Raw genomic sequence first — 26,221 nt, 5'->3', positions numbered from 1 at the left:
ATAAACTTTCAAAAAGGTTTATCTAGTCATCTCACATGCTAGTAAAGTAATGCTCAAAATTCTCCAAGCCAGGCTTCAGCAATACGTGAACCGTGAATTTCCTGATGTTCAAGCTGGTTTTAGAAAAGGCAGAGGAACTATAGATCAAATTGCCAACATCCGCTGGATCGTGGAAAAAGCAAGAGAGTTCCAGAAAAACATCTATTTTTTCTTTATTGACTATGCCAAAGCCTTTGACTGTGTGGATCACAATAAACTGTGGAAAATTCTGAAAGAGATGGGAATACCAGACCACCTGACCTGTCTCTTGAGAAATCTGTATGCAGGTCAGGAAGCAACAGATAGAACTGGACATGGAACAACAGACTGGTTCCAAATAGGAAAAGGAGTACATCAAGACTGTATATTGTCACCCTGCTTATTTAACTTCTATGCAGAGTACATCATGAGAAACGCTGGGCTGGAAGAAGAACAAGCTGGAATCAAGACTGCCAGGAGAAATATCAATAACCTCAGATATGCAGATGACACCACCCTTATGGCAGAAAGCGAAGAGGAACTAAAAAGCCTCTTGCTGAAAGTGAAAGAGGAGAGTGAAAAAGTTGGCTTAAAGCTCAACATTCAGAAAACGAAGATCATGGCATCCGGTCCCATCACTTCATGCGAAATAGATGGGGAAACAGTGGAAACAGTGTCAGACTATTTTTTGGGGCTCCAAAATCACTGCAGATGGTGATTGCAGCCATGAAATTAAAAGACGCTTACTCCTTGGAAGAAAAGTTATGACCAACCTAGATAGCATATTCAAAAGCAGAGACGTTACTTTGCCGACTAAGGTCCGTCTAGTCAAGGCTATGGTTTTTCCTGTGGTCATGTATGGATGTGAGAGTTGGATTGTGAAGAAGGCTGAGTGCCAAAGAACTGATGCTTTTGAAGTGTGGTGTTGGAGAAGACTCTTGAGAGTCCCTTGGACTGCAAGGAGATCCAACCAGTCCATTCTGAAGGAGATCAACCCTGGGATTTCTTTGGAAGGAATGATGCTAAAGCTGAAACTCCAGTACTTTGGCCACCTCATGCGAAGAGTTGACTCATTGGAAAAGATTCTGATGCTGGGAGGGATTGGGGGCAGGAGGAGAAGGGGATGACAGAGGATGAGATGGCTGGATGGCATCACGGACTCGATGGACGTGAGTCTGAGTGAACTCCAGGAGTTGGTGATGGACAGGGAGGCCTGGCATGCTGTGATTCATGGGGTCGCAAAGAGTTGGACACGACTGAGTGACTGAACTGAACTGAACTGAACTGAGTTCTCAAGAAAATAGCACCTATTTTTTTGTAAGGGAGGGGGAATCACCTTATTTTAAACATCCAAATTAGTCATTTTTGTTGTTTTCTTTGGTCAACTGTTTCCAGTCCTTTGATAACTGTTACTTCTCACATCTTACTCTTCCTTAATTCAGTTTTCTTTTTTATTAACAAAGTTCTTTCTATGAGCCTCTGTGAGAGGCAAACTCCCTTAACCCACCTGTCTTAAATGCCATTATTTCTCTTTCTCTTGAGAAGAACAGTCTTACTTGATAGAGACTTGTATTCTGACAGTTATTTATCTTCAAGACTTTGAAAGTATTTATTATGCTCTGCTCTCTGGTTTTTGTAGTGGCCATTGGTATATCATTTGTCAATGATATTGTTCTTCCATTGCCTTTCAGGGTTTTCTTTTTATCTGAGAAATTTTGTAGTAATCATTTATCTCTTTTGTACTATCACTGTTATGTGTCTGGATATGATTTACTTTTATTTATTTACTTTTATTTATTCTTCATCAGTCTTCTCTGATTTGGAAATTTACATATTTCATCATTTCTGGAAAATCTCTTCCACTATGTTTTTATATACAGCCTCTCCTGTATTTATTCTGGTCTCTCTAAAACACTTTTCAGACTATACTGGGACTTTCAGTATATTCTTCAGTCTCTTAATCCCACATTCTTACTTTCTATCCTTTATCACTCCATAACATATTTTGAAAATTTCCCCTACTCCATCCATTTTGCTATTTTGTTTCAGCTGTGTGTAATCTGTAATTTATTAACAACAGTAATAATAAATGTATTGCCTTTTTCAATTCAAATGACTGTTCTTCATTTCTAGAAATCATATTTTTTAAATCAAAGTTACCCATTCTCTTTCATATGTATTATCCTATAATTTTGGTATTGTTTTTTCTTTAAAGAGTCTTTATTATTCTTTAAAAATTAATTTTATATAATTTTTAAAACACTTTGAAAGGTAATAATTTTGCAAAATATTTTTCTATAACTAAGTTCATAAGGTTGCTTGTGTTCCTGTTTGTTATGTTTTTGTGAACTGTAATCTAATTTCATATGTTTTGTCATTTTTTATTGTGAACGCTGAGTGCAAATTTCATGTGACCACTGTTGCAGAAGCATCCCTGTAGAGTGATTTGGGGTTTGTTACTGCTCTACATGGAACAACAGACTGGTTCCAAATAGGAAAAGGAGTACATCAAGACTGTATATTGTCACCCTGCTTATTTAACTTCTATGCAGAGTACATCATGAGAAACGCTGGGCTGGAGGAAGCACAAGCTGGAATCAAGACTGCCAGGAGAAATATCAATAACCTCAGATATGCAGATGACACCACCCTTATGGCAGAAAGTGAAGAGGAACTAAAAAGCCTCTTGATGAACGTGAAAGAGGAGAGTGAAAAAGTTGGCTTAAAGCTCAACATTCAGAAAACGAAGATCATGGCCTCCGGTCCCATCACTTCATGCGAAATAGATGGGGAAACAGTGGAAACAGTGTCAGATTTTATTTTTTGGGGCTCCAAAATCACTGCAGATGGTGATTGCAGCCATGAAATTAAAAGACGCTTACTCCTTGGAAGAAAAGTTATGACCAACCTAGATAGCATATTCAAAAGCAGAGACATTACTTTGCCGACTAAGGTCCGTCTAGTCAAGGCTATGGTTTTTCCTGTGGTCATGTATGGATGTGAGAGTTGGACTGTGAAGAAGGCTGAGTGCCAAAGAATTGATGCTTTTGAAGTGTGGTGTTGGAGAAGACTCTTGAGGGTCCCTTGGACTGCAAGGAGATCCAACCAGTCCATTCTGAAGGAGATCAGCCCTGGGATTTCTTTGGAAGGAATGATGCTAAAGCTGAAACTCCAGTACTTTGGCCACCTCATGCGAAGAGTTGACTCATTGGAAAAGACTCTGATGCTGGGAGGGATTGGGGGCAGGAGAAGAAGGGGATGACAGAGGATGAGATGGCTGGATGGCATCACTGACTCAATGGACGTGAGTCTGAGTGAACTCCGGGAGTTGGTGATGGACAGGGAGGCCTGGCGTGCTGCAATTCATGGGGTCGCAAAGAGTTGGACATGACTGAGCGACTGAACTGAACTTAACTGACCTGCCAGGTGCCCTCAGTGGTTTTCACTAGGGTCCAGCTCCAGTGTTAATGTCTCAGCAGGGAGTTTCCACACTACAGGTGTAGAATAAATTCTGATTCCATATCTGAGAGAGAAGCTTAGCTTCATTTTGTTTTTTCAGTTGGGGAATGGGATCTTTATCCCAGAGTCCTGCTAAGAGTAAACTTCCTTCACTCTTCTCTGATATGACAGTGTTTCTACTCAGAGAGGAAATCCTTTTGCAGGTCGTTGCTTTTTTATAGGAAGTAACAGTTTCACAATTCTGCTTTGAAAGGGTGAAGGTGTCTGTTGTTGTTACATTCTCTTATGATTATTAAACCTCAGTCTCTGGTTATGAGAGTCAGCATTTTTATCCAGTAATCTGCCTTAGTATCACTTAATACACTTCCCACTCTATACATGTGTTATCTTTAATTTCTGGCACCTGGAAATTTCTCTCTCTGTGTTATAAGCTTAATTACAGATTTTAAACATTTCTCTGTTTTATGCAACATTTTTTCTGAATTTCAAAATTCATGTTATGAATTTTTATTATGTCCTGTCTTAGCTCAGAATATATTAATAAATACTTTTTAATTTTATTCTTTTATTCATAAACACAGCAGAATTATGTTTTTCTACTGTTAACATTCCTTTGTGTGTTTATTTTTGCCTAGTTACCTCTCAAACTGCATGTATAATTTTTACTGACAGTTTTTTTCAGGACGTTATAAAAGCTGTCAGGAAAGTGCATTTGTATATACTGAGGGGTAACTGGCTAGATCTTATTCAGAATTTAGGAAGATTCTCTAAGGTAAACACTGCTATATTGTGTGATCGTCACAAAACATGTGACTTAGATCCTTGTTTACCTGTAATCTGATGTTGTGTCCTCTGGTTTATAAAATTTTATATACCAATTCCCTAATTTTAATTAAATTATGGTAAAAATACTATCTATTATGTTATCTAATTCCCCTTTAACATAAAAGGCTTATGGTAGATTTGTCCTACAGTTAATTCTAACAAAATAAGTACTTATATCAATAATTTTATATATATTCTTATAGAATAAAATGAATAATATATGCCATAATGTATGTAATTTTTGCCTTCACTGCCAGGGACCATGGAATCCACACCAGCTTTTATCGACAATAAATAAATTTCTGTTGCATGCTAGATAATTTCTGCCCCCTGAATTTCCTTCATATATTTTATGTTTTTCTTTTTTTGACTTAATTTTATTGAAAAACAGTTGACTTACAATGTTGTGTTGATTTCTGATATATAGCAAAATGATTCAGTGTTATATATACATATATATACTCTTTTTCATATTCTTTCCCATTATGGTTTATCTTAGTTTCCTGTGCTATACAGTAGGATCTTGTTGTTTGTCCATCCTATATATACTCATTTGCATCTGCTAATCCCAGACTCCCAATCCTTTCCTCCCCCATATGTTTTTCTTAAGATTATAAAATTATGGTCTGATTTTACGGGATGCTTCTTTTATAAGCTGTGGTACTAATAATTCATTAAGCACCGTCTTTGCCTTTATTATTCTCAATAAGCTCATTTTTCCTTTATTCCTTTCCTTATTCTAACTTCAGCTCTCAAATTATATATTCTTATATTATTACCTAATGCATTTTCTTTTCTCTACTAATATCATCCTTTTTTCCTTGGCCTTTGTCTTAGGTCACATAGGATTAAGGTTGCCAATATCACCTTAACTCTGTATGAAAGTCAATAATTTACAATTCCCCTTTTAATTCTGAATTCATTTTTAGGTCAATTTTTCTGATCTCAGAAAATGAATTGTCTTTCTCTTTACAGGGCCAGATCCTTAATCTATATGTCCCTTGTTCCACGCCCTTACCCCCTCGCAGACCATCTTTTATGATTTATCTCTTTTCTTTCAATCTCTTCATATCCACAAACGTACTCAAAATTCTCATAGTACCTACATCTACTTCAAGCATTTCCTCAAATGTCATCTTCTCAGTAAAACCTACCTTGACTATCACCCCTTTAATCCTTCTTTGCTTCCTATTCCTTTTAACTGCTTGTTTTTCTTATCACACTAATATCTGATACATACATTTATATACCTACATATATGTGTGGTGGTGGTGGTTGTGTTGTTGCTAAGTCATGTCCAACTCTTTTGTGACTGCGTGGACTGTAGTTATTATTTCCATAGTGAAATCCAAAGAAGTAGTAGCTATGGGAAAATGTTTAAAAAAACATAATTGAATTCCAAGATATTTTCTCCTTCCACCTTCTACTAAGTGATAATATTTGTAGTAAATTAATCTCTTCACCTCTTTAACATTTCTGCTTATTTACTGTAATTAGGATAAGTTGTCTTCTGAAGTCAGTAGCTGAGAATTCATTTGTGTATTCTTTCTAGAGAAGTCCATGTATGTTTACAAGAAGGTTATCAATTGCTTTCCAAAGAGTTTTATGACACATTTTTTAGTATCAGCTTTCTTTGAATTTCACTCAATTCCTAATGGAACAAATGGCTCCGTTTGTACAGAAAGGGAATTCAGCTCAGCAAGCAGTGTCCATCTCACTCGGGGCCAATCTCGTGGTATGCTTCCTGTGCAGTCACATAGGCCCCGTGTTCAGAAGGAGGCTAAACGTGGTTTAATGTTCTGCTGTCACTATCTTGATATTCTTAGTTTTTTAACAAAAAGTCACGCATTTTCATTTTGCAGAGGGCTGCACAAATTATGTAACCAATTCTGACCTCACAACTTAGTCATTTCTACCATATTTGTTTTTCTGGGTTAGCTCAGCAGGCTTATTATAACTTCAGCCCATAAGAAAGTACATTTTTTAATCTATGAACGGTTGTTCTGAATTGTCTGCTGCCCAAGTTTACACCTAGAATGTTTAGCCTTTAAAGGAGCCACAGTTAGATCCCTACAACAACAGAAGTCAGCAAACAATGAAATGATAGATTTTATGTACTGATCCAAATAGCTGTTAAATTAGAATTCAATAAACTCCGATTGTTTTGAACAGAGATCTTAACGTTGAAAGCAAAATAATGGCAAAAGTTAGACCATACAAATACTAACCTAATGAAAGCTGATGTAGCTTTAATATCAGACTTTAAAACAAAAAGTACTACTAGAGATAGAGATACACTGCTTAATGATAAAAAGTCCAGGCCCCGTTTGCTAAGAAGTACACCATGACTTCATAAGGGACAATCAAAGTTATTCCTGTAATACACAAAAAAAAGAGAGAGAAAGAAAAAAAATTGACTATTGATGACTCCAACTTGAGCCAGCCAAATAGGTTGATACAAATAGCTGGAATGGATTTTGTTGCTTCTGTAGAGCACATCCACAGACAAGCAGATAAGCTGATGGGAAGACCCAGAACAGAGTAAGAAAATTATGGGAACAGGAAAGAAAGGACAAGGATTAAGTTAGTCCTCAACTCCTCCTCTTCCAAGAGGAGGCCTCAAAGGCATTCTTAAATTTGAAATTTGCTGGATACCAGGGCTTACAGATGATTACCTCTGTGTTTTTGTTTGTTTTCTAATTTATTTGATTTTTAGTCCTGTCTATGCTCACTGTTTCTTTTCTTTTTTTTTTTTTTTAAATCAGTCTCCATGATATGGATGTTCCAGATACAGGGCATACTGTTTGGATTTACTCATTGTAACTCTTATTGGTGATTTCTATAAAATTGTCCAGATTCATAATCAAGAACAGCTTATTCTTGCCAAGATTGTATACTAAAATAATATCTCATACAAAGGAGGAAAAAATACTTAGTTTTCTCATACAGGATTTTAATTATGGATTGTTACACATTGGTATCTCCTTGTTCAACTGCCTGGAGACTGGTAGAAATCAATAGTGTTTGATGTACTTACCATGTACACTTGAGGCTTGAAAAGGAGAGTAAATAACATTATTCCCATAGTTCATAGTGGTTCCTAAATCTAGCTACCTATTAGAATCACATGGACACATTTAAAAAATTCCCAATGCCAGATGAATTTTCTTAAACATATTACTTGAGTCTTTACCTTTTCCCTTCCTGTCCCAACTTAAAAAACAGTTTAAAAGCAGTTGTACTTTTCTTGCTTTTATACCTGAAAAGCAATTTACTGGGCATAAAATCTTGAGTCACACTCTTTCCATAAGGACTTTGAGTTCTTGAGGACATTATTTTACTGACTTTAATCAGGGCTATGGAGAAATCTGAGACTGTTATTGTACCTTAAACTTTTGTCTGGCAGACTAAGGTTTTCTTTCTTTAGCTTTGATTCTCAATAACTTTTTTGCTAGGAATATGTCTCATATTATTTGATCCATAACAGTCAAAATACCTTTTATTTGGAGAAAAAGTTGTCTTGATTTATGTCTTTAAAAACTTAGGATGGTCATTTGTGGGGGAAGAGTTTTTAATCTTTGAGGATGCCAATTATATATATGTTGGGTCTACTTTCTTATCTTCCTTAACTTGATTAAGAGTACTATAGATGATCTAATGGAGAAGGTGATGGCACCCCACCCCAGTACTCTTGCCTGGAAAATCCCATGGGCAGAGGAGCCTGGTGGGCTGCAGTCCATGGGGTCGCGAAGAGTCGGACACGACTGAGCAACTTGACTTTCACTTTTCACTTTCATGCATTGAAGAAGGAAATGGCAACCCACTCCAGTGTTCTTGCCTAGAGAATCCCAGGGACGGGGGAGCCTGGTGGGCTGCCGCCTATGGGGTCGCACAGAGTCGGACACGACTGAAGCGACTTAGCAGCAGCAGCAGCAGCAGCAGCAGCAGATGATCTAAAGCAAGCATCAGTCCAAGTGGAAAAATATGAGAAACATTCCCTTTAAAAACAGGTGTAGAAAAAAATGTTTTTCTCTGCTAAACCTTAGACTGGTAGTCCTAAGCAGTGTGGAGGCATAAGAGTTGGCAAGGAAGAAATTAAGTGGTCAGTTGATATGCCATTGATATGATTGTTTACGTAGACAACCTAAAATAATCTAAAATTAACAAGATGTTTTATGTAAAAATGAGTTGCATTCCTATATACTACTAGTAGCAAACAACTAGAAACAAAGAAAAGTAACTTCTAATAGTAATATTAGAGAACATCAAGTGTGTGTGTGTATGTGTGTGTGTGTGTGTGTGCGCGCGTGTGTGTGTGTGTGTGTGTCTGCGCATGCACTCAGTTGTGGCCGACTCTTCGCTACCTGGTGGAGTGTTGCCCACCAGGCTCCTCTGTCCTTGAAATTTTGCAGGCAAGAATACTGGAATGAATTGCCATTTCCTACTCCAGGGGATCTTTCCGACCCCAGGGATCAAAGCCTCGTCTCCTGCATTGCAGGCAGATTCTTTCCTGTTGAGCCACCAGGGAAGCCCTAAGGAGTAAAACTAACAGAAGATATCCAAGAACTCTTAGAGAAAAATTTAAAACTTTGTTGAGAAAAATATCATTCGTAACAAATTACACCACACTAATGCAAGGTGTTAATAATAGGGGAAGCTGGGGTGGAGGATGAGAACTACATGGGAACTCTGTATTTTCAGTCAGTTTTTCTGTAGACCTTAAAAAAAAAAAAAAGCTCTGTTAATTTTTTTCTTGTTCATTTTAGAAATGCACTTTTAAAGACTATGTAGAGATGCATAAAACAAAGAGAAAAATAATGAATAAACATAGCTGCTTATCACAATTCTTAACAGTGACTTTTAATATTTTGTATCTCTTTCTTATTGATTTAATATATATCAGTTAATGACAAACTTTCATTTTCCCCAGTTGAGGAAATTCCCATGAATTTGTCAAATGGCTAAGATGTTAATATCACCCACCCCCAAATAAGTTAGTTTTCTTTCTAAGATACCATTCTCTTTTCAGAGAGTCTCATATTTTTTTTCTATTTGTATTTAACCTATTTTTAATAGAGTATGCAATTTATACCATGATAGAAGAGAAAAATGAAAAAGAAAAAAAATGTCTAGGAGACAATACATGAATAGCAAAGTAACTCAGGGAATTGACATTGACCCCTGAATTTCAGGTATGTACAATTATTGTTCATAAGGAGACAAACTTTAGTTAATAATAAAAACTGTTCAGATTAATGGGAAGTTAGGAAGAAATCAACCTTCACACGCTTTTTTAAAAGCAAAACAGATAAGCATGAAATAATCATGTCGGTACTATAATTCCATTTCAGGTTTTCACATACTGCCCTTTATGAGTAAATGCTACATGCAGCTTGTCAAGTAAGTTATCAAAACAAGGATATTTTGAAGTTCAAAGGTTATATATGATACACTGATGTTATGTCCATATATGTAAACTTTATCCTTTTAAAGCAGCATCTTTGGTACATTTTGTCTTTCTGCTCTACTTCTTATCATCTTCTGAATAAATCCAAACTCCTTCACACGCTCTAGCCTCTTTCGGTAGGTCCAGAATCATTTCCTCTCTGTGCCCACAGTAACCCTTCTCTGAACTGCTCTCATTCTCTGGTTCCCTAAGGGCATCATACTCTCATCTCACCCTGATTTCAATCAGGTTGTTTTTCTATGCCAAAAAAAGAAAAATCTCATCCTTCCTTTCATTCATGGATAATTCTTCTCAAGCATCTGCTCTTTTTGGAATCCCTTTCGTATCATCACAGGCTGAGTCAAATGTCCTCCACTAGAACTATGTCTGTGATAATACTTAGCAAACTGTGCCCAACTTCCTCTTCACACCAGGGTAATGCTGGAGCCGGAAGCTGTGGTGGCAGCTTCTTGCTTCTGTAGCTTCCTGACTAGAGCTAGAGCCGGAGCTGGGGGTGAGCAGAGTCTGTGTGATTGCATGGTGAGGGGTCAGAGGATGAAATACCTCTTATTCTGGAATCCCACATCTTATTCTAGATGAAAGGTCAGAAGCCGAGAAGAGATAAGAAGTTGTTTGTAGGTTCCAGAGGCAGGGCCTTGAGAGACTTCAGAGGCCGAGGGACGTCAGAGGCAATGTGAGATGGAGAAAGTGATTGGAATCCAGAGCAGTGCTGTATTGCTGGTTTTACTTGTCCTGTACCAGTCCTCACTCCCATCCAGCTTAAATGCAGACTTGCATCAATAGATCCTCCCTGCCTACAATGGTGCCTGCCACACAGTAGGTTGGCAACAAGTATCTGTTGAATTGAGCCCTATTAACCATCCTTTAAAGACCATTCTTTAAAACCGCTCACAAAGAATACTTTGCTAGGAAACCTTTCCTAATCCCCACTGAGAAGGATTCTGTTTTTACCAGTACTTGTGGTGTGTTTTTTGGGTATCTCTCATTTTCTTGCCGTGTTATACCTTGTATCATATGTGTTTGGCTATGTCCTGTGTTTTCCTGTGTATCTGCTCTAGGAGCAAGATCACTGTCTGGATCATCTTTGAAGATCCTCGTAGAAGTGTCACAGAGTTCTGGCAAGTCCTTCCATGGTTGCTGTGCAGTGCCGACTGTTTTCTATAGTTCTGATTTGCTTTAGTCCTCATTCTCACATAACAGAGACAATGACTTAGAAAGGAAAAAAAAAAAAGCTTCTGTAGAATCCAAAAGTCTATACCATTGTCTTCAGAGAAAAAGCAAAGGAAATAATTATATAATCTTTTATTAGAGTTACTTTGAAAATCAACAGGTTTTCTTTTATGTGAGATAGGTTTTTGTTTTAACCCAGCTCTCATGGTTGCTTGGTATTACTTTGACTATGTAGCTCTGATTTGTGGTATGTTTTGGAATTTAAAATTAGAAACCCATGCACCACTGATACCCTGCTCCGCTGATTGAAATATGACTCACTGCAGCTAAGAACTGATGGTAAAACAACAATGACAAAAACCCAAATCATCTGGGTTTGGTATGTGCCAGAGTATAATGTGTGTGCATATATGTTCTCATACCTCTGTAATTACCTATCAGTCACCTATTTATGTTTATTTTAGATTATTCCAAAGAGTAGAAGAGAACTAAGTGAAATATTTATTTAGAGGTCTAGTACTGAGCCGTCCAGTACTTGTAGCCACTGGCTACACGTTGCTATTGAATACTTGAAACACGGCTGTACTGAATTGAGATGTGGTATTAGTTCCATGTTTTTACTTTTTTCTTCCTGTGACTACTAGAAAATTTTAAAGTGTGGCATGCATTATATTTCTGTAGGATGGCATTAATTGCATATATGCCATAATAACTAGAAACATCGCAAAAGGCACTGTGAAAAGGGTGGCCAGTGGTGAAAAAAATCCACCTGCCAATGCAGGAGACACAGGTTTCATCCCTGGGTCAGGAAGATCCCCTGAAGAAGGAAATGGCAACCCATTCCGGTGTTCCTGCCTAGAGGAGCTTGGCGGGCTGCAGTCCATGGAATTGCAAAGAGTCAGATGTGACTTAGTGACTAAAAAACAATGGAGATAAACTATTGATAATCTGCTGTGCACAGGCACTGAGGTTTTACATGAGCTGTTTTATTTAATTCTCCGTAGTTATTTACATACTTTAAGATAAATAGTCTTGGGTTTGAAGAGGTTAAGAACATTTCCGATAAGTCCATGATCAGACAGCTACCAATCTGCAAAACATACTCATATCCACTTGTCCCAGGAGATCATTCTCTTTTTACTGGAGAACACCACCTTTCCTCTGTCTTTTCTTTCTCTTATGCTACCTGAAATTCTAATAGCACCCAAAACTGGTAGTCTCACCATCCAGTTATTTCAAAATAAGGTCATATTTCCTTTTTTACGCAAGTGAAAATAATATATAAGTCCCTCTCAAGCCAAGTTATCAGGAATTCCAATCTTTTCCCTTAATTCCCCTCCTCGTATAGTCATAAGTGACACAGGCTTATTTACTAATGCCTGAGAATTGATCCATTTGTCTATGGATTGACCAGTGGCAGTTCCTAGAGTCTTGAGGCTGGAGCCTGTCTAGAGAAGGGTTAATTCAGTGACAGGCATTATGTTAGTTTTCTATTGCTGTGTAACAAATTACCATTGGTGGCTTAAAACAACACTCATTTATTAGCTCATATTATCTGTAGGTCAGAAGTCCAGCATGGTATGGGGTTGCTGAATTTTCTGCTCACAGTATCACACAGCTGAAGTCAAGGTGCCTACCAGTCAGAGTTCTCATCTAGAGACTTGAGGGGGTGGAATCTGTTTCAAAGCACGTTTTTGTTGTTGACAGAATTCAGTTTCTTATGGGTACAGGACTTAGGTCCCTGTTTCCTTGCTGGCTACCAGCCAGGGGCCACACTCTGCTTCTAGAAGCCTTCTGTATTCCTTTTCATTTGCCCCATTCCCTGTCTTCATGCCAGCAGTGGCAAATTGAATCTGTTTTGTGCTTTAAATCTCTCTGGCTTCTTTTTCTGAAACCAGCCATAGAAAATTCTTTGCTTTTAAGGGCTAAGGTAATGGGATCAGGTCCACCCCGATTGTCTTACTTTAAGGTCAACTATGATGTAACTCCCAGGTAGTATAGTGGTAAGGAATCCGCCTGCCAATGCAGGAGATGCAAGAGACACAGGTTTAAACCCTGGGTTGAGAAGATCCCCTGGAGAAGGAAACGGCAACCCACTCTAGTATTCTTGCCTGGAGAATTCCATGGACACAAGAGCCTGGAAGTCTACACAGTCCATGGGGTGGGTCACAGAGAGTCAGACATCACTGAGCATCCACGTATGAGGTGTGACATAACATAATTGTGGGGATGATATCTCATTCTGCTTACAGGCTCCCAAATTTAGGGAATGGGATATTGAGGGTGGAGTGGGTAACGTGTTCTCAGCCAACTGCCTGCCTACTACAATCCCAGGGATACACAGCACATGGACCCTGCTACAGAGGTAATGATAGAAAGCGAGCAGTGAGAGTCCTCCCAGCTGCTCAGCTTAGCTAATCCCAGGGCCAGAAGCAGAGCTGAAACGCTCACTGGAGGAGAATGGAGGGGGATGTGAAAGTTCCTAACTCGGCCACCTTCTATTTCTTTCAACTATACCGCCACATTTTACTCATCACAACCTTTCTTTATGAAAACACACATAGTTCTCTGTGCTAGGGGGAGGTGTACCATGTCTGTCCTGCCTGTTTTAAGTGCGGCAGTGTGCAGGCACTTTGAGGTATGTGAAGTCTCCATGTCCCATCTTGCTGGAGCCCTGATAAAACACAGAGATGGGAGTCCCCCTGGTGTCTGCCGAATGGCTTCCCAGCAGGTTCCGGGGGCCAGTTCGGCTAGTTCCTCTGGGCCGAGGAGCTTCCTCCAGGTGCAGAAGGAGCACTCCCCTGGCCTGTGGCAGACTTCACCTCCTCTAGGTTACCCGAACTTTGAAATCTTGCTTTCCCCATGCTTGTATGCCAGTACTCAGCTCAAGATTCAATATGGTTCCCGCTCTCCCTGGGAACACACCTTTAATGTGCCAATTTCGGAGCCTTGGCTTGCCGAGCTTTGTACTCCCTAAAGTGCCACCTCCCCTTTCTCTTTATTGCCTCTCTTGTTGACTTGAGAGATTTCTCTTAGCTGATTCATATTTTAACCTTAACAGACATATAAAAGAAACTTTGATCGCTATCACATGTGGGAAGTCTGAATTACCTGCCATATATAACAGTTATCTATAAAAGAGAAACAAAAAAATAAATTCTTCATTCCTTGTGGTCTCTCACCTGACATAGCAGAGTGATTCTCAGAAGGTTGCATTCCTCCTCTCTGGTTGTCCCCAGAAGGCATTTCTATTACAATTCCTAGCTCTCTTTCTGTTTGTTTTTGCTGTGTTGTAAGCTAAAGAGCTACAATGTAATTACATTACAGGCTACATATTGAAGCTCTGTGAGCTGCATGTATCCCCGGCTACTTCCCCTCTTCTTTTCACCCCTACCCCTCTCAAGTGTGCTGCCTGAAGTCATCTCCCACACCACCGCAGACGTGCAATCCACAGGTTAGAAAGCACAGACCTGGCCGGCCTTCTTCCCAGAGACCCACCTCAAATTCCTCTCCCTCTAAGAAACCGATACAGACCTCAGCGATCCCCTCAGCTACTACACTATCTAATTATTCAAATGTTGCTGTGTGACATTTCATTAAGGACGAAGACCATGCTTTATACTAAGTTTCCCCACAGCATTTGGTATGCTACCTGGCAAACAGCAGGCATGCAACGGATGTTTGTGGTTTGATGAGCAGCAAGGGTCAACTCTGGTTAAGAGTGTGAAGCGGGAGTCTGACTTAGGTTCCTCTCCTACCTGGTTGCTCCACTCACAGAAGGGCCATGGCCTGTGGTCCTCCTTTGAGGCATATTCTCCTTTCTCAGTAAGTTCTGTGTGCTTTGTGATTTTCCTCAGTCTTCCCAAACCACACTTTGTGTGCTGTGTCCCATTATCTTGTTGACAAATTAGCTAAGGAATGTGGTGTTGACAACTAGATTTTATATTGCTTGATTCTGTCTTGTAAATCTTTTTGGTATCCTCTATCACACCAAAGACAGATCACATATACTTAGTAGATGCTCAGTAGATATTTGTTGTGTAAATAAATGAATACCAGTTGTGTAGTTCATGTTTTGGAGTGTCCATGATATACCTTCAGGAAAAAAATACAAGATCCTCAAGCTAAGTCATATAACATTGGTCAAAGGGATTTCCTAAGTTTGTTTACAAGTATGGAAAAGTTTTGACTCAGAACAGAACAAATGAAATCTTCCCTCTGCCTTTTCTCCCTCCTTTGATCCACTTCGCCAAGTTAGATATTCATTTCAAGGAGCTAAAGCCTCTTCAGCTTTACATGAAACTTATGGTTACTTCTTTGTACACCAAGCTATTTATACATACTTGTCATTCAAACCTGGATGTATTGAGAATGAGAGTGAGCACAAATAACTTTTAAGCCAGGTCAAGAAGTACACTGAAGTGTACAAGGAAGTATGGCCATACTATTTTGAAAGTAGTTATTTGGTAGTGGTATGTCTCCTTTCAGTTAACTGTTAAGCTATTCCAGGTCTGGGCCTTATTTCTTTTAGCTTCCTTTGTTGCCTAGAACTGTGCCTGGGATGTAGTGGTGGTAAAAGAAATGTTAGTGCAGTTTTTAAAAATATTCATGTAATTGCATATAATACCGTCTTGATGCAGAACTCAAACAGTCCCATTTGGGGCCTATTATGAATCATTTTCTCAGTATTACAAATATAAGGGAATGAGCTTAATTACATGCTTGTGTGAGGATAATAGCTAGCATTTACCAGCACTGAGCATGTGCCAGGCCCAGGGCTAAGAATTTTGCTTGAGTTTTCTCATTGATTTCCTGCAACAACTCTTGGAGGTAAGTACTACCCCCCATTAAATGAGAAGAAAAGACAGGTTTAGAAAGGTTAAGAACTTTGGTCAGGGTCAACCCGCTAATTATGCATCAGAGTTTGAACTCCAGACTCTAACCCTATATACCATCTCTCCTATATGTGATAAATAGCTGGTACTGAATTTTGGAAAGCAGTTAAAAAAAAAAATACTAGTATACTTCTAGGAAAAATCTACTTCCTGTAAAAATTTTAAAGGAAAATTTGCTTAACTAAGAGATTGCATCATTAGGCTAGTGTGGTAGCTACGTGAGCTCATGAGTAGTGATAGCAGTTCGTTAGACCAACAGATTGCTTTCTGTTGTCCTTGGTATTAATGTTTCCATTGGTTAAGGCACAAATACACCATGTTAGTTTTGTTGAGATCATTTTCTTGTTTGTGGACTAGTACGTGTGGAAAACATTTTGTTTTGTACTGTAACAGTTGCATTTAACTTTAGCAGTATGTGGATGAATTATGAACACTGTCTATTTTCTATTGTGTCTTTTTAAAATTTATTTTTGGTTGTGCCGTGTCTTCATTGCTGTGCAGGCTTTTGTCTAGCTGCAGCAAGCAGAGGCTACTCTTCCTTGCACTGAGCAAGGTTCTCATTGCAGTGGCTTCTCCTGTGGCAGAGCACGGGCTCCAGAGTGAGCCCAGTAGCTGCAGCCTGGGGGCTAAGAGTTCCCCGGCTCAAGAGCGCAGGATGAGTCTTTGTAACACAGGGGCTTAGTTGCTCCAAGGCATGTGGGATCCTCCCGGACCAGGGCTCAAACTCTCTTCTGCACTGGCAGGTGGATCCTTTACCGCTGAGCCACCAGGGAAGCCCCCTACTCTGTCCTCTTCAGATAAGCTTTTACTTGTCAACAATTTAAAGAACAGTACAGACACATCATCATAATGACTTCAGAAAAAATTGTTTGGTGCTATTGTAATTACAAACCATATTTTTACATTAATGAAATATATAATCAGTGTTTTTACAAATAAAAGCAGTTTATTCAATTTTATATAAAAGTAATCTAAATTATAAGGGATCATCTGTAGCCTTAGTTTTAAATCAGAAAGGATAAATTATATATGTGAAGAGACTATGCCATAAGTATAATACTGAGCAAATAATCATGCACAGACTTTCATACAAAATGTATCCTTTGATTGAATGGAATTGTCTTCTTAACTGACTTTTTTTTCTACTGGCAAGCGGTATATAGGAATAGCTATAGCAACTGAAATTATGTTAAGATATTTGATCACACATGATGTGTTATAAACTAAGTATGAAATATCTGGAAATAAATAATTTTACATAATAAGTTTACATACTAAATTCTATCATGAATAAATGATAGGAAATGTTATTACTTAAGGCCTTCACACAAAATGACTACATTTGTAATTCAAAGGAAGGATTATAAATGTATATTTCAAGTTCAGGAATTAGCTGTTTTCTTTTTGTCATAGGACTTTTTTTAATTTTATTTTTCAATTGAAGTATAGTTGATTTACAATGGTGTGGCAATCTCTGCTGTATAGCAGAGTGACTCATATATATATATACACACATTCATATATATATATACACACACATATATATATATACATTTTTTTAATATTCTTTTCCATTATGGCAAGATATGGACATTTTTACAATTAATAAGTCTTTTTAAGTTTTACACCAGAAAGTTTCCTCTAATTTATGTTTGTCTTCTCCAGTGAAATAGGATACCATGATCTCAGTGGTTAGAAAAACTGCATTGAAGGTCAAGTCATCACCGTACTCAGAGTAATCAGAAAATCAAAATGCTTGTGTTATGATGTAGATAGGAGTCTTCTGGTTAATTGATATAAACAGGAAAATATAAAATTGGTCATTTTTTGATGCTTTGTACTTTTTATTACCTAGAAGATTTTAATTTTTTTTTTCCATTTACTCTAGGCACTTGGGATAGATCAGTTGAACAGAACAGACGAAAATCTCATCTTCTGTTGGGGAAGACAGACATTAAAAAATAAACATACATAGATAAATTATAAAGATTTTTGTAAGATTTTAAGTGTCACGGGAAGAGAAGGAGCAAGCTGGGAGGATTGAGAGTTGGGTTTGAGGTGGTTACAGTTTTTTTATTTTGGCTGCTGTGGGTCTTAGTTCTGGCTTGCCCGATCTTTACTTGTGGCATGTGGGATCTCTAGCTGTGGCATGCAAACTCTTAGTTATGGCATGTAGGATCTACTTTCCTGACCAGGGATCAAACCCGACCTGCTGCATTGGGAGCATGGTCTCTTAGCCACTGGATAACCAGGAGAATCCCTTGGTTAGTTTTAAATAGTGTGGTCAGGCTAAGCATCATCATTTAAGATAAGATTTGAGCCATGGGAAGAATGTTACCTGCCGAGAGAAAGCTCTGCCAAAGACCGTGTCCTGGAGTATACAGGCGATTGGAACTGGAGTCAGAAAATAAAGCAAAAGACCAAATCTAAGGGCTTTGTAGGTCACTGTAAAGACCTTAGCTTTCACAGTTTAGGAAATAGGGAGGCAATGGAGGATTGTGACCAGATGAAACAGCAGCTGACTTTTCCTGTAGGAGGATATTCTGGTGGTGGTGGTCCTTTTTTAGTTCTACCAGTTTATTGCTACCAACCCAAATCCCTCCAACCCTCCTCAGGTGTGCCTGCTCAGTCACCTAACCCCATGGACTGCAGCTCCTGTCCATGGACTTTTCCAGGCAAGAATACTGGTTGGGTTGCCATTTCCTTTCCATTTGTCTCTCTCTCTGTTTTGGTTGTTGTTGTTTTTAAATTAATTATTTTGACTGCCTGGGCTCTCCATTGCAGTTTGTGGGCTTCTCTGTGTACCAGCTCAGTAGTTGCCTGGGCAGATTTAGCTCCCCCTGTCCTATTTGAGCGTGAGACCTTAGTTCCCCTGCTGCTGCTGCTGCTGCTGTTAAGTCGCTTCAGTCGTGTCCGACTCTGTGCCATCCCATAGACGGGGGCCCAGTCTCTGGGATTCTCCAGGCAAGAACACTGGAGTGGGTTGCCATTTCCTTCTCCAGTGCATGAAAGTGAAAAGCCAAAGTGAAGTCGCTCAGTCCTGCCGACTCTTCGCGACCCCATGGACTGCAGCCTACCAGGCTCCTCCCCTACCAGGGATCAAATCCTGTGTCCCTGCATTGGAAGGTGGATTTTTAACCCCTGAACCACCAGGGAAGTCCTTTGGATTGTTGTTTGATAATAGACTGCAGTAACAGTGGGCAAGAAGATCATTTAGTAGGCCACCAAAATATAGGTCAGAGAAGATAAAAGTGATGCAAGTGAGAAGTGGTCTGAGTCTGATTTATTACAACCAAGAGACCTTCTTGACAGTTTGGAGCTGAAGAGAGAATGAGGAGCCAATGACCAAAGTTTTTGACTTCAGTAACTAACCAGAAGGACTGCAGCATGGTTTTGAGTTGCTTTTTGAACAAGGGAGAACTGACTATGATTTAGGGGGAAAAGAAAACTCATGTACTAATATCAGTCAAGATGGGGAAGACGTACTACTTTATATTCCAAGTATTGTAGGCATTTTGGTGGAGGGTTGGCTGCTAGAAAGGGGCACTCTTGTGTTTGATTTCTAAGACATATAAAATATTACAGATAAGGGAGTCTCACAGATCCAGTGTGTGCGTGTGTTCGTCACTCAGTCGTGTCCGACTCCACGAACTGTAGTAGCCCCCCAGGCTTCTCTGTCCGTGGAATTCTCCAGGCAGAAATACTGGAGTGGATTGCCATTCCCTTCCTGATTGGATCTTCCCGACCCAGGGATTCGACCCTGGTCTCCTGCATCGCAGGCATTCTTTTATCCCCCGAGCTACAGGGAAGTCCTAATTTTATGCATATCAAATGCCAGGTGGATATTCTCGGCCTTAAGACAGGTAATGATGGATGCAGCAATTCTTAAGTTTCCTTTTTTTTTTTTTTTTTTTAAAGCGTGGTTTAGTGATTTCAGGGCATGTACCTCTCAACTGCTACTGAGAGGCAGACGGCTCTGCGCCGACCCTCGCCCGCCCGGGAGCGTCTGCACTACGAGTGCAGGCGCCGCCTCTCCGCGCTGTCTGGGGAAGGGGCGCGAGCCGCCGCTGCGGGCCGCCGGCCTGAGCGTGGGGAGGGGCTCCCGAACGTTCCCACCCAGCCCCGGTCGCCATCTTCCGGCACGTTCTTTCCCGCGCGGGCTCCAGCCCGGACTCTGCCCTCTGCTTGTCCAGGAAGGGGCTTCGAGCCCGCGGAGGTCGCGGGCCGGGCGCGTCGCGGAGGCGCGGGCCAGAGCCCGTCCCCGCAGGCGGGGCAGGGGGCGGGGCCAGCCCGGCGGCAGCTGCGCGGCGGCGCGGCCCTCCCGCGGCTCCCGGAGCGCGCACCGCCTCTCGCCCCGCCTGCGCGCGAGCCTGGGCGTGGAGGGAGGGGCCAGGAAGCGGCGAGCGCGCCGGGGAGCGCAGCTGCGGGCGTGGGGGGACAGCAGCCGCGGAGCCGGCGCCGAGAGCGGCTGCTGCCGGAGCGAGCGGCGGAGACAAAAGGCTACGGTGAGTGCCTCTCCGGCCCGGGGCGCGCCCCGGGCCTCCCACCTCGCCCTCGCGGCCCCTGGGGCGGAGGCCCGACGCCCCGAACCCCTACTGCCTAGGGCTCCGGGGCGAGTGCGGCCCGGCCCTGCCCGCCGTGCGCTGCGGGCTGAGCCTGCGGCTCCATTTTCAGGTTTGGGCGACGTCCTCCTGCGGACCCTGGCTTTGGTTTTTCTTCCATTCCTTCTGGGAGAGGGTTCCAGACTCTGTTCCGGATTCAAGACTGGCGGACGGGTGAGAGCCCACTGCCCCCCTGTTGTAAAATGGAAATGAAGGCTCCCCCTCCCCCAAACTTTGCCGGTCTGGAAGTCGGGAGGGTGGTGCAGGGGGCGGGTGGAGAGGGCCCGGGTCCTCCAGGTGAGAGTTTCGGCGGGGCGGGGCCCGCGGCTCGGAGTCGGACTCTGGCCAGGGGCGTCCGGCGCGAGCCGCCCGCGGGTCTCGCCGCGGTTCGCTTTGGGCAGCGGAGAAAAAGCCCTGACCACCTCCGATGAGGAGCTCGCCCTACTCTTACAGGTTGTTTTACCCAGCGCTTGCCGCTTTGCTAGTGATCTTTTGGTAGCGGGTGTGGTAGTTAGCGGCTCGCTGATGCCGCATGAATAGTGAGAAGAGCCTCGATACATTGACTTAAGGTGTACAGGAAACATTGAGAGTCCTCTTTAGCTGCTGCTCTTATTTTAAGTGACACATTTTTGAAGGGGACTTTGGTGCTAATGTTCAGTTTACAAAATTAACATTTTGTTAAAGGGCCTGACGTATAGTAGGTATTCAATAAAACGCATGAAAGTGAATTTTGAAATGTCAGACAAAGCTAATCTCATAGCTAGTAAAAATTTAGGCACAGAGCCTCTAGCTTCAGATGAAGGAAAAAATTGCCAAACACGTTATTTTGGTTTATAAGCTTGTTTTTTTATTTCATCCAAGATAGTGTTGAAAAATCAGTTATTTTCAATATTAGGAGCGTAGAGAATACGTTTGAAATGTGAATTTTTATTTTGAGGAAAGTTGGTAGACATTTTGATATTTCTTAAAAATCAACATTATTGATCTAATTTTGTTTTGAAAGAATAGAGAAGGTGAAGAAGAGTGGCTTGTTTTCTATTGATATTTGATTCTTTTGAGACCCAGCTTTATATCTCATTATGAATAGAGAAGTTTATGTGCTTTTGAGGCAGTCTGGCATGGTTTTAAGTTGCTTTTTTGAGCAAGGGAGAACTCTAAAGGGAAGAAATCTAATGTTGCTGTAATATAATTAAACCTCACCACTTACTCTACAGATATTCATTAAGCACCTATTTTATGCTGGCACCTGTGTTGGGTGCTGATTCTTCGGAGCAGACAAAACCCGCAATTATCTTTTTCTTAAGCTTAAGCTGAGTGTGTTCTTTCCTCATTATTGATGTTGCAAGGACTGTCTGTCTTACACCCTTAGTGCCTATTTAAAATTGGAAAAGATGGCAGGTGAACAGGAGGAAGTGTAGATTCATAGCAGTCTATTTAAAGGTTAATAAGTAACTTTATAGGGCTAAGATTATTACTGGGTTACATTTTCCTATTGTCAGTTTAATAAAATCCATGTTTTTTTAATGAAGGGAAGAAGACTTTTAACAAACTAGTATTTCTATTCTCTATCCCATATTAGATGTTTTTGATACAGTGTATTTCCTGAATAGTAATATATGTCTGGTTCTGTTTTCTGTAAATAATCTTTGCAGTACAACATGTTCTGCTTTTAAAAATCTCCCAGGGGCACTAGTGGATTCCTTTTCTATAAGAAGTATTTTTAAATAAAGCACTTTTTCAAAAGTTTTATTTTGACGTTTTGGTCACTGTTTGCAAATAAATGTAGTATTGCATTGATAGTAGTGACAAGTGAAGGACTCTGAGTAATGATTTGTGGTTCCACATTTGAACTTTTCATCTAGTATTAAAACTGGTAAAACGTGCTAAAAAGAGAATGATTTGTAGTATTGCATTTATTAATTCTAGAAAAGAGAATGATTGGTAGTACTGCATTTATTCTTAACATAAAGGTTGTGTTGTCTGCTTTTTTCTTATTTACATATAATAAGAAGGTACTTATGTTTATTTGGATTCTTCAGAAGTCCAAATTAATGTGGTGCAAAGTCAACCTTGATAATTACAGTATAAAGTATATTAATTTTTTTACAGATAACTTTTGAATTTAGGTGGACATTTTTGATGTGTTAACACCTTATTTGTTGAAGATTTTGTGTGCATTTAAATAGAATTTTCAGATTTTTAGACTTTACTGATAGTTTTTTATGGTTCCTACAAATAATAGGGAGAGTAATCTCTTAAACTTTACTGTTAGAGTGGTGTATTAGTTTTCCTTTAAATATGTAGTTCTTACAGAAAGAATGAGTTGGTAATGCACATGTGTACTCCTTGTAGTCTGTTGAGAAACCTAGTGACAAATGTTAATAGTGACGGTGGGAATAATGTAAGCATTATATGTTGAGCAAAAAGTGCTTACTCTGTTTTATTTGGGGTAAGAATTTTATCAGGGTTCTTGACAGTCAGCAGCATTGAGACATGTTAAAATAATTTTGCCAGTAAATTATAACTCATAATGACTGGGTTTTTTATTGTTGTACCTTAAAAAAATACTGTATTTTCAAGGCATTATTCCTACCTTGGAGTAATTTATAATGTTTTGAGGCTAAATAAATCTGAGGATCATTCCGCTTCATAATTGTTGGAACACTTGAAGTGTGTTGATGCTTTTTTCGTCAAGATATGTTTGACTTGTAGGCAGTTGTCTTTTTTGTTGTTGTAATATCCTTTAGAATAATTTAGAAGGTGTGTTCTTTATCAGATGTAGTTAGTAAAGTTATTAAGAAGCACACTGGTGAGACATTGCAACTGTGCCCATGTTGTCGGAATAGATTGTGAGAGACTATCAATTAACATTCGTAAAGTGCTTTAACCTGATGTCACATTTATTCAGTAGGATCGGTTGTTAGTGTGTTTTTAGGTCCCAGTTGTCTCTATTGTGAAAGAAGATAATCATGAAAGATAACACGTTTAGATTTCTCATCTGCTTTAGGATGAGTCTCAAATACTTTGTTAAGGCTCCATAAGACTTTTCTCTCAGTTGGAATATTGCTTTTCATCTATTTCAGTGTTCTTAATCTCAGTTCTTATGAAAATAATATTTTAACATTTATTGAATGTTAATTGTTGGTAAAGTTTTAGGTCTGTTTCAGAGGGGGACCTTATGGGTTCTGTGTGCATTCTTGAGAGGAACTGAGTGAAACATGGTGCTTATCTTCAATAGTTTGGTGAGGGCTTTTATTCTGAGTTTTTTCGTACTACCTGGAAAAACTTGGAATTTAGCTTGTTAATTATTAACTTTATACATTCTGCTACCTCAGTTCAAAGCTTAAGTATAGTTGCACTTTCTATAATACTGACAAGTAATGAACAGGGCAAGATTTAGCTGAAACTGCTCTGGGACCTCATCCAAAAGGAGTTTTTGAACGGAAAGCCCCAAATTTGATGATGAGTTATCTTTATCATGACACCATTAAAATACCTGCAAATCTGTTTTAGTCAAAATGGATTGTAATAGAACAAACTCCCTCTTTTTCCTAGAAAGCGTTAGATAATGCCGTATTCAATTTAGGTGTATTTGAGGATGACTGAATTTTGAGCACTTGTTTCCATTTGGAAGCTTACCCAGAAATTCATGCTAAGATTGCTTTTTTTTTTTTGAGTCTATTATAATTTCTTAAATAAGTATTGATTATTTTATTTTTTAATGAGCATTTCTCTTTTTAAAGTTATTTCCTTATTTATGTGCATCAGGTCTTAGTTGTGGCATGCAGGATCTTTAGTTGCAGCATGTGGGATCTGGTTCCCTGACTAGGGATCAGATTCAGGCCCCCTGCACTGGGAGAGAGTGTCGTCTCAGCCACTGGATCACCGGAGAAGTCCCAACAAATAAGTATTGATTTTAAATGTGTTTAAATTAAGCTTGTAATTCACAAAGTTAGAAAAATAACAAAACAGTTTCAAGAAAGGAGAAGACTAAGATTTTTTGTTAAATCTTTAGAATTGAATATATGTAAGCATCTTGTACTAAACCAAAATCGTTTTGTTTCATTTAATTTAGTCTGTGTTTACTTTTTGCTCAGTAAAGCAAAAATGAATTTTTTGGATATATTTAGTACCTAATAGTGGGAGCCCTTGGATATTTGTAGGGATGCAATGGATGGGACTTGATAAGAGTTTAAGCAGAAAACAACTTACTTTCTCTCACTGTACCTTCAAGGCCTCCCTAGAGATTGTCTTTCCCTGAATTTCCAGCCCTTAGAAAAACCAGGTAGCTTGTCTAGTTCTAGGTGGTAAAAAATCTGCTTATTTGTCAGTAATAGTCTTATTTTAGGGGCTTCCTTAGTGGCCCAGACAGTAAAAAAGCTGCCTGCAATGCAGGAGACATGGGTTTGATCCTCGGATCAGGAAGGCCCCCTGGAAAAGGGAATGTCTCACTCCAGTATTCTTTCCATGGACAGGGGAGTCTGATGGGGTCGCAAAAAGTCGGACATAACTGAGTGACGAACATGTACACAGTCTTATTTTTGTCATTAGAAGCCGTGTGTTCAGAATAACAATGTATTCAAACTCTTACATGCCATAGAACTTTTCTTCGTAGCTCCGAACTGCTTCAGAGCAAGAGGTCTACTTTGGGGGAAAAGTCCTGAGAATCAGCTTCTCTTTTTTACTTTGCCAGTTTCTCTTTAGTATGCTGTTGGAATCACCTGTCCGGGGTACAGCTCAGTGGGGAAAGGGGCCTGGGGGGACAGGTGTGGTTTCCATGTGGCCGCTGTGCCTTCTGAGTTGGACAGTTTGTTAAAAACTGGCTCCAGAGGAGTGCTGGAAATGGTTTTCTTGGGGATTCCATGTGTGGGAACCTCCAGCTACGATTCCTGTGGTATTCTTCAGCTCCAGTCCCTTAGGCTTCTAGTTACCCTCATCTGCAGGCCCACTTTGCCTTGGGAGAGGTTTTGCTTTAGTCTTTAAAGTAGTTCTGTTACATTTTAACCAGACCCGCCTGTACTTTGTTATTTCACAGGACACACTTTCAAGCATTCTATTAGGGCTTCAGCCTGCTATCTCTCTAGCTCCTTCTGTTGAGGACCCCCCAACTTGAACTGTACTTCTGTGTCTGGGACCTAAGATTCATTGCTGCTGCTCCCTTTTTAAGTGCCCTGAGCCCCCTTCTTCTACATGCTTACTTGATTATTTACCATACTTTGAATCCATAGTCCACTGTTAAAATTTTTCGGTTTTGTATATCAGTTCTCTTTTGGACTTCCCAGGTGTCAAAGAATTCACCTGCCAATGCAGGAAATGCAAGAGGCGTGGGTTCAATCCCTGGGAAGATTCCCTGGAGGAGGGCTGGCAACCCACTCCAGAATTCTTGCCTGGAGATTCCCATGGACAAAGGAACCTGGTGGGCTACAGTTCATGAGGTTGCAGAGAGTCTGGCACGACTGAGCACGCAGATCCAGCTCTTACTTAGGGCCTCTCATTTCATGTGTACCTGGTAATCACCAACCTCCCTCCTCCCCACCCCCCCACCCATCCAGTTCTCCTTCCAGTCCAGCTGATACCTGGCAGCTGGGCTTGAATCAAGGAAGACATTCCTATGCTGACTTGTTCTCCATTTGTGTTGACCAAGGAAGGTCCTTTGTGCTTAATCGTAGTATCAATGGATCCCTGGTGGAATTACTCCGCCAGCTGCCCAAATGACTATTTTACACATCTCCACAAACCTTTGGTGCCTCTTTTCTCTTCATTTTCAGCTGATGACCTTGTTTCCT

At 40.1% G+C, this 26,221-nt stretch overlaps 1 protein-coding gene across 2 annotated transcripts in view; it reads left to right on the top strand.

Annotated features, from left to right (window-relative positions):
• The first annotated feature begins 20,274 nt into the window (after positions 1 to 20,274).
• Positions 20,275 to 26,221, top strand: part of CDC42SE2 (CDC42 small effector 2) — a 118,140-nt gene continuing 112,193 nt past the window's right edge. For both annotated transcript variants that reach the window (XM_068980142.1, XM_068980143.1), the window contains exon 1: positions 20,275 to 20,339. The gene's annotated coding sequence lies outside the window, so the exon portion shown is untranslated. The remainder of the gene's footprint in view (positions 20,340 to 26,221) is intronic.

Source organism: Capricornis sumatraensis, chromosome 9 (assembly GCF_032405125.1).
Source record: "Capricornis sumatraensis isolate serow.1 chromosome 9, serow.2, whole genome shotgun sequence".
NCBI lineage: Eukaryota > Metazoa > Chordata > Mammalia > Artiodactyla > Bovidae > Capricornis > Capricornis sumatraensis.
This window is presented reverse-complemented; position numbering and strand designations above follow the sequence as displayed.